The 9,176-nt window shown below is 35.7% G+C and overlaps 1 long non-coding RNA gene across 1 annotated transcript in view; it reads right to left on the reverse strand.

Annotated features, from left to right (window-relative positions):
* The window catches only part of LOC105532165, a 49,562-nt gene extending 41,414 nt beyond the window's left edge, over nt 1–8,148 (reverse strand). Inside the window, exon 1 of the long non-coding RNA XR_001004927.1 lies at nt 8,083–8,148. This is a non-coding gene — a long non-coding RNA (uncharacterized LOC105532165). The remainder of the gene's footprint in view (nt 1–8,082) is intronic.
* Between the last annotated feature and the right edge of the window lie 1,028 nt (nt 8,149–9,176).

Below are 9,176 nucleotides of genomic sequence, written 5' to 3' on the forward strand. Positions count from 1 at the left end.
TTAAATTTATAATAAACAGCCATAAAGTCTTAAGGGCAGAATTAACAATCTAATATGTTGCAGCCATCCTAGTTATAATCTTACAAAGTTTTCTTTAAAAAAAAATGTTCCCTTAAAAATACATAATAAAAAATAAAAATAAATGTTTCCCTGAAGGCTGTCTATCAGTTGTTCACACCTCACTGCACTCCAGCCTAGGTAACAGAGCGAGACTCCGTAAAAAAAAAAAAAAAAAAAAAAAAAAAACATTACTTCTCTTTAACTGATTTGAGTTTACAAAGTTTTCTTTAAAAATAAATGTTCCCTTAAAAATACATAATAAAAAATAAAAATAAATGTTTCCCTGAAGGCTGTCTATCAGTTGTTCACACCTCACTGTTAATTAATCAGATACATACTTTCAGTAACACCAATATACTTAAAAGAAATTGTTGAAAAGTGGTGAGAAGAGAAGAGGGGTAACCTTAGTGGAGCAGGCCTATATAATGCTCATTGTGAGAATTTTTACAGTCACCAGGCAGCATGATGATAATGACACCTACAAGGTGACAGCAGAGGGGATCCAGGAATTGTAAAAGGCATCAAAGCAATTCCCCCCACACTCCATGGGATTACACTAAGTGCTCTTTAAGGAAACTCAAGTTCTGTTACTCTACTTTTCTCTTATTCAACGTCATAAGAATTAGTACCACAATCTCCTAAATAAATACTTCTAAAAGGCCAAGTCAGGACCACCTTTTAGCAAGTTCCCCCACAAGGCCAATGACTGACCTATCACAGAAACGTGAACCAAGACATTACTTTCTATAGATAAAATTAAATTACTACTTGAAATAAATCAAAAGTTTGAAAGTGGGAAAAGTTTTTCAATGTTAAACATTAAGCTTATTTCCAGGGAAGAAAGATTATTTTGGAAATGATTAAAAATCAAAGAGCTCAAATGTGATATTCTCATTGTTACCTAAAATACCATGGCCATCTGCGTAAAGCACTCTAAACATGTCTATTGCTAGTATTATATGAACACTTTAAAATGTATACTGTACACAGTAAATTATTATCCTCTAACTTGCAAATAAAACATGAAAATTTAGAGAAAAAGAATATATTATCTGAGCTTAAGAAAAATCTGAAAATGAGAGAATATTATCAAAAGCACATCAGGAACATATCACCTTGAAAGTCAAGAAAACAGTTATAAGAAAAAACCTGAACAAACTCGCACTGTGGCAACACAGCAGTGACCAAACAACAGTCTTAAAGCATACCACTGTGAAATCCGCAGCAGAGGCCAAGCAGCCTCTCACATTTAACAGTGGACATCACGAACATAAAACACCAAGAGGTCACCTTAGATTAAAGTGGCAAAAATAAAGAACCTGTAAACAAAAGGAACTACCTAATGAGAAAGTGATAACCAAACCATTAAAATGTAAACTTTGCAACACACCTATGAAAACAATAATCAACAAATATTGAACAGTGAAATTTGATTTGCTTTTTACACTTGCAGGCAGCTATGTGAAGGAGGATGTAATGCCCCAAGCCATATATAAAAGTACATATATTCTCAACTATTTTCTATATAAATCAAGAAGGGCATAACCCAAGGACATGGTTCTGAAGAATCACATTACATTTTGTTCCTGGCTAGCGGTATAAAAGAATACAACAGTTTCATTTTTTTTTTTAATAGAGATGGGGGCCTCGCTATGTTGCCCAGCCTGGTTTTCATCTTCTGACTCCGAGGGATTCTCCCACCTCTTCCTCCCAAAGTGCTGAGGTTACAGATATCAGCCACCATGCCTGGTCACAGTTTCATTTTCTTCAACAATTTAGCTTATACAGTTTGGATTACTCTAATTTATCCTAGTGCATCTGAATTGAGAGAGACTCAGAGTTCTTAAATGAACACAAAGTTACAGCAAAAACAACTATCATGGTAACCACATTTTACTCAGACTTTTTCCATGTTGGACAATAATGCAATACCTCCTAAACTACTTTATTACCTGTACGATTCATCAAGGTTCTAAATGTTAGAGTTTTGTTGGGTTTTAGTAGGTATGAAAAGTTATAGATGGGTTTTAAGATAAATTCACAAACATTATATATAGCAACTGTTCTTATAAATCTTTTGGTATGAGGAGAGGAAAGGAGACATAAGCACTGAACGAAAAGAGCTTGAGGATGGGGTATTCCAAAATAGCCCATTCCAAGACATATATGGACTTCTATTTCTAATACCCTTGTACTGTCACATCAGCACACACTTAAAATCACTTCTACAGCAGTTCTCTGGGGATTAATTTAATCAACATTCATTTATTCAATGGCCAAGCATTAAGTTAGGTCCAATTTATTTTTATTTTTTATTTTTTAGAGACAGAGTCTCCCTCTGTCGCCTAGACTGGAATGCAGTGGTACAATCTCAGCTCACTGCAATCTCTCTCCACCTCCTGGGCTCAAGGGATTCTCCTGCTTCAGCCTCTCAAGCAGTTGGGACTATAGCTGCTTGATACCACACCCGCTAATTTTTGTATTTTTAGTAGAGACAGGGATTCACCATGTTGGCCAGGCTGGTCTCAAACTACTGACCTCAAATGATCTACCCGCCTCTGCCTCCCAAAGTGCTGGGATTACAGGTGTGAGCCACTGCACCCAGCCCCAGTTTCTTTTATTCATTCAATAAATATTCATTCAACATGTCAGATGTGTTAAGTTTTTTCTTAAGAATACAAATTAATAAGTTGTGGTTCATGAAGAACTTACCTCAAGCAGGGCAAACATACATTTAGACATATCAATATGTCTCTAAATGACCATATTAAACATATCCATAAGAATACAATAAGTGCTAAAATACCAAGCAGAAGCAAAATGTTGTAGAGTCTAGTGTAGAGAGTATCACTATAGACGAAAAGTTATCAAACGCAAAAAAGTAACTTTAGAAATACCTTTCTTGTGCAGGGCATGGAGGACACTAAGAATTCTTTGGCCTAAGGTTCTAATTTAACAAACAAGCGAAAGGCAGTTAAACTGTTAACATAAGTTGCAGATAAGAAAAATTGATAATTCGATACTGGGTTGGATAGGCAAATCAAAGTAGAAAACTGGTAGCAAAGAAGAATTTGTTCCTAAGAGAAACTGTTCTAGGTAAAAAGAAAGGAATAAAGAAAACAAGACTTGCTAAAGATGTTTTAAAACTACTACTAAATAGCCAGAACTATTAGATCAAAGATTCACTAAATATGAAGATGCAAATCCTAAAAATGAAAAGTGATAGGGAGGGAAATGGGATGAGTTAGGGTCTGCAACCACAAAGAAAAAACTCAATAATTGTTTTAGGTGGGATTACATTGGATTCATTAATTTTAGGGAACACACTGTATTCCCATTTGCAAAAAATTACTTGTACCACATACAGCTTATACTCAAATATTTCCTCACATGATAAAACCACCTATACACATGAAGTCACTATGCAATGGGAGGCAACAGAGCAGTAGTTAAAATACAGACTCTGGACAGACTACCCTGGGCAAGTTTCATCATTTCTCTGTTCTTCATTCAGTTTCTTCATGTGCCAAATGGAAACAAGCACTTCCTATATCGTAAGATTTTTGTGAGGCTTAAATAGTTAGTACATGAAAAATACCCAGAATTGTGCCCAGCACAGAATAAATACGACATACTAGCTGCTGCAGCTGCTGCTCCTCCTCCTCCTTTTCCTCATCCTCCTCCTTTTCCTCCTCCTCCTCCTTTTTCTCCTCCTCCTCCTCCTCCTCCCCCTACTACTGCTCCTATTACTACTTGGAATAAACCATCAACAAAATAAAAAAAGAGAAAGCTAAAGTACCAAAGCCACTTCCCAGAAGAGAAATGCTTAGAGGCATCCCCAATCTTTTATTGAGGAAAAGTTACTTTTCATTTCCCTGAAGATTAAGTCACTTTGGGAAAGGTGGGGCAGTATGGTAACAATGACTTCTGTTAACAGAATTGAGGAGAGGCCATCACTGCTGGCTGTACTTCCCTGCCTGCTGGAAGGAAGACAGATAACAAAAAGAAGAACACTAGCAATTATCTTGGAGATCTACCAGGAAGAGCAATAAGATCTCAATTTTGGCACTTCACTCTTGGACAGCTGGAGCAGAAGTTACTGGGAGGTTGTTCTGCCAGGGAAACCTCCACTTAAAAAAAAAAAAAAAAAATCTGTCAGACACCACCAGAACAAATTCTACTAACACGTAGGGGACACCACGGGGAAATACTACCAACCCCTCTCATGGCATTGTTTTAGATTTGTAGAGTGCTCTATATGAAACTAACAAGCTATTTTCCAGAATGTTCTGAAATGTGTTGTTCTCAAAAAAAAAAAAAAAAAATCAACATTATTCCTCTGAAACAAGTACAAATAGCAGTAGATCAGATAAACATCACAATCTTACCAGAAGAGTTTTATCAAGTTATGTTTTAAAAGCTAATGTCATTTCACACTGTTAACTAACATTTAATTAACAACATGTCTCTGAAGATACTTATCTAAGTTATTCAGGATAAAGGAAAGCATTTAGACTTATCCATTAAAAATGAACAAGAGAAGCATGCCAAATAGCTTAACATAGTATCACCAATCTTAGTATAAACCAAATTTACTCTAAATATATTTTCTATTTGATCAGTCATCAAAAAATAAATATTCTGAGAGTTTTTTAACAAAGGCATTTTAATTGATTTCTCAACATCTACTCATTGCCAATTTAAATAAATCAATCACGATAGTCTTGCCACCCACCCCTCTACCTCTACCCCACCATTGATAATTTCAGGAATTGTCAGGCCCATGCCAACTTAGGCTACCAGGATCTAAGGAAAGGCTTTCTAGGGGATTTGGAAAAAGAAACTTTCTGACTCTAAATAGAGAAATTTAAAGCCAGTGTCTGTCACCCCCCGAGTCACAAACAAAAAAGCAGAGTTCCAACTTCCACTGACAGTCTTATAACCACAAGGAATCTAACCCTCCAATGACACCATTACTGTGAGTGGCAGAAATGAGAAGCAGAAAGCACCTGGATGTTTGATGACTTCTTGTATGAACCATATCAAGTTTCTCTAGTTTCTCTATTATTTAAACCAACCTTATGTTTGTACTCCAAAGCAACCTAATTTATGCATTTTGTTTTCCAAGTCTATTACTATTTAAGAATTTCACCCATGCTCATTTAATGTTAGCAAAGAAAAAATTATCATACCTTAAACAAGCACATATCAGAGCCTCATTAAAACAAATAGGTACTAACAGTTAAATAGGAGGATTCCAATAACTTTTAAAATAATTTTCATATATTTTTCTATTTAAGATTTAGCTATAAAGTAGAACATTGATAAAATATTACAGAAACATCAATCTCTCAATTTGGCAAAAAAAATTTATTTTCATAGCCCTCTTATAGTTATTGATTTTATTATTTATAGTTACTATTTTATCATTTATTATTTATTATAGTTATTGATTATAGTTATTACTTGTTAGATCTTAAAATATTAGCCATGTTCATACTATTTAAGTCATAATAAAAGAAAGGTTACTGCTTCTTAACAGGTCTGAGTTTAGTCTTTTTAAATTTCTTTAGAATTTTCTGCCAATTAGCCATATAGAATGGATTGTTTGCAGCCTACAGAGAAGCCAATATTATTTAACCATTTATCATATTTACAACTTTACCAGGCTAAATATAAACTGTTAAAATACAAATGAAGATGTTTCTAAAAAATAGTGATTTAAATAACAACAGCAAAAAGACAAGGTATAATATTAAAGCAGGGCAGAAGCAGAAGATACAAACTGGAATAACTAGTTCATGAAAAGTGGAAAAGAGGAAAAGAGGAAGAAGGGAGTAAACCACTCAAAAGTCTTTATAAAAAGGTCACAATCTCTCTGACACATGCATAGACTGGGTGTTATATAAGGCAAATTGATCTTTTAACAAGATCGCTTTAAAACACATTTAAAATTAGAAAATCCATACTTTCCAAATGAAATTAGCTTGTTGTGTGATATATATATATATATGTATATGTATACATATATATACACACATATGTACGTGTGTGTATATATATACACATATACACTTTTTTTTTTTTTTAAGACAGACTCTCACTTGGTCACTCAGGCTGGAGTGTGGTGGTGCTATCTCGGCTCACTGCAACCTCCACATCCCCGGTTCAAGTGATTCTCGTGCCTCAGCCTCCCCAGTAGCTGGGATTACAGGCATGGGCCACCATGCCTGCATAATTTTTGTATTTTTAGTAGAGATGGGGTTTCACCATATTGGTCAGGCTGGTCTCGAACTCCTGGCCTCAAATGATCTGTCCACCTCAGTCTCCAAAAGTACTGGGATTACAGGCGTGAGTCACTGTGCCACGCCTTTACAAACAGTATCAGATGAGCATTACTTCACACACCTTCAGTAATGTTGTGGTAGGTATTTTTTAGATTAACTCATACCATAAACACACTATAGAACAGAATTAAACGGAGCTGAAAATATAATGTATCCATTTGAGTATTCATTCTACCTAATATATTCATTCTTCAAAGAGAACCTGGTTGGGCCTCAAAATAATGCAAATAGATAAACTTTACTACATACAGGACAATAAAAGATAACTTCATCAACCAGAAAAGGCTCCCTAAAACCTAGGATCACTCCTTGCCAATGGACAAACCTGACCACAGCTGCGGTTCAAACAGACCAGGAGTACAGTAGTAGGGCTGGTGGAGCCAACAATGTGTGGCTTTATACTAAAATTAGCCATGCCCATTTCACCACGACTGGGTTGGGCTTCTCTATTTTAAGGTGTGTAGCTCCAAATTACTTGGGTATGTAATTGCTGGATAGTTTCTGAAGCTAAAAGTGTCAGCAGACTTTCTTCCAAGGCTTCAGGAACGCCAACCAGTCTCCACAAAACCCCTATGCTTAATCATCATGCTATCCAGGGTCTAAGCACACAGCAAGTAAAGACTATACTGTAAGTATCTAGAAAGACATAGCATGCAAGAACACATTAAAAGAAAATAGGTAAGGAAAGATATTCCTTATTCTTGTCTGCTAACTGTGCCCCCTACTACACACAAGCACAATATACAAAACGACAAAAGTGAAGGGAAATGATGAAAATCATGACATTAAACTACTATGCTCTCGTCTTTTCAGGAAATTGTACAGAACTGACAGCTGAAACCCTTCCAAGTAATTTCACAGTATTGTTTACCTCCCTCCAAAAGTGCTGTGCTATTGGAGTAAATTCAGCAGAAGGGGCTACTCAGTCTGCATTCTGCATTCTGAAAACAACAGAAGGGAAGCGGTGTAGCTTCCATTGGTACTAGCAGGAGAATGTGCACTAATGTTTAAAAAAATACACTAAATTTCCAAACATAAATGAAATAAAATGAAAAGACATGCCCTTTCACCAAAACTAATGATAACTTTATCAATGAATGGTGAAGTTGAGTTGCAAGTTATATGGGCTTAACAGACATCTGAAATTCAAGCTGCACAGATAACATTCATGATTTTTATAATCCCAGGGCAAAGACTTGACATCTATTTCATTACCAGCAACTTGAGACACTCAATGCAGGATACAAATTTAGTAGTATTATTTTCCTATTAGTATCATGTTCCAGTAGCGCACAATATTAACACTTGCTTTGAGAGATTCAATCAATTATTTTAAGAATTAACAGAACAGGCCAGGCACAGTGGCTCACACCTGTAGTCCCAACACTTTGGGAGGGCAAGGTGGGTGGATCACTTGAGCCCACGAGTTTGAAACTAGCCTGGGTAACATGGTGAAACCCCATCTCCACAAAAAATATACAAAAATTAGCTGAGCATGGTGGTGTGCATTGGTAGCTCCAGCTACTCGGGAGGCTGAGGTGGGAGGATCACTTGAGCCCAGAAAGGAGAGGTTGCGGTGAGCCCCGATCATGCCACTACACAGCCTGAGGAACAGAATGAGATCCTGTCAAAAAAAAGAGACCTTGTCAAATAACAGAACACAGAAGACACATACCTTCATTTTCAGAGGCATGACATTTCACTTTCAACACCAAGTCAAAGGTTCTGTCTGGATTTGCCCTAAAAGGAAAAAGTTTAAATTAATTTCCTATGACAAATGAACATCTCTACGAAATTTGTATTTTAATTCTAAAACTAATCTTATTTTTGACTCAATACATTTAATGTGACTATATTACTACAGTATAGTAGAAATAACAATGCAAGTGTTTTCTCAATTGAGCAATTTAAAAGAGCTGAGACTTAGGAATTCTGAAACTTGGGGCAAAGCATTTAACCTCTGAGACTGTTTTCCCTTACCTATGAGGTGCCTTGTTCACTTCACAGAATAACAGTGAGGATTATAAATCAAATAGCATATGTACAAGTACTTCAGAAGTACTAAGTGCTACAAAAATGCAAAGTATTGATTTTATCTTATTGGATCAAATTTAAAAGTCAGAGTGTCCTTAAGTGTCATTATACGCTACCAACAGAGTTTGACACAGGCTCTCAGGTTCTCTCCAAAGGACATGCAATGTAAGTGTAAATGATGAACACATGGTCCCACCTGCCAAGTTCTAGATCACCATAAAACATTTATAATGCTCCATGAATGTGATACGTTGCATATACTTTTCTTGAAATGTATTTACTGTACTTAAGCATATTTAAAGTAGCAAACTATCCGTAACTCTGAGGTTAACAAAATAAAAAGTCTTCGTTTTATCTATTATCTTTGGAGAAACTAGCCATCTGCTTCCATGTTAGATTTCCCCACTAGAAACTGTAAGTTTGCTTTGCTTAATTCAGAAGTGATTGACTTTTTTACTAACTTGCCATATTAGCAAAATTTCAAAGCAACATTGGTTCCATTTCAAAAAGTGAACTGAAATCTACTGAAACACTTTTTCTTCATAACATTGCTGTTCAAATCTCTCGTTCCATCATAAGGTAAAAGATTAGGTCTGGTACCACAACGGCCAATGTGTTAATATCTGTTATTCCTGCTAACAAGACCTTAGTGCCTTTGTACATTGGCTGTATTTAATATGTACTTCCTTCAAGAAATGAATGCCAGCTCTGACTTTAAAAAAAAAAAAAAAAATC

This window comes from Mandrillus leucophaeus, unplaced genomic scaffold (genome assembly GCF_000951045.1).
Source record: "Mandrillus leucophaeus isolate KB7577 unplaced genomic scaffold, Mleu.le_1.0 Scaffold938, whole genome shotgun sequence".
NCBI classification, from domain to species: Eukaryota; Metazoa; Chordata; class Mammalia; order Primates; family Cercopithecidae; genus Mandrillus; species Mandrillus leucophaeus.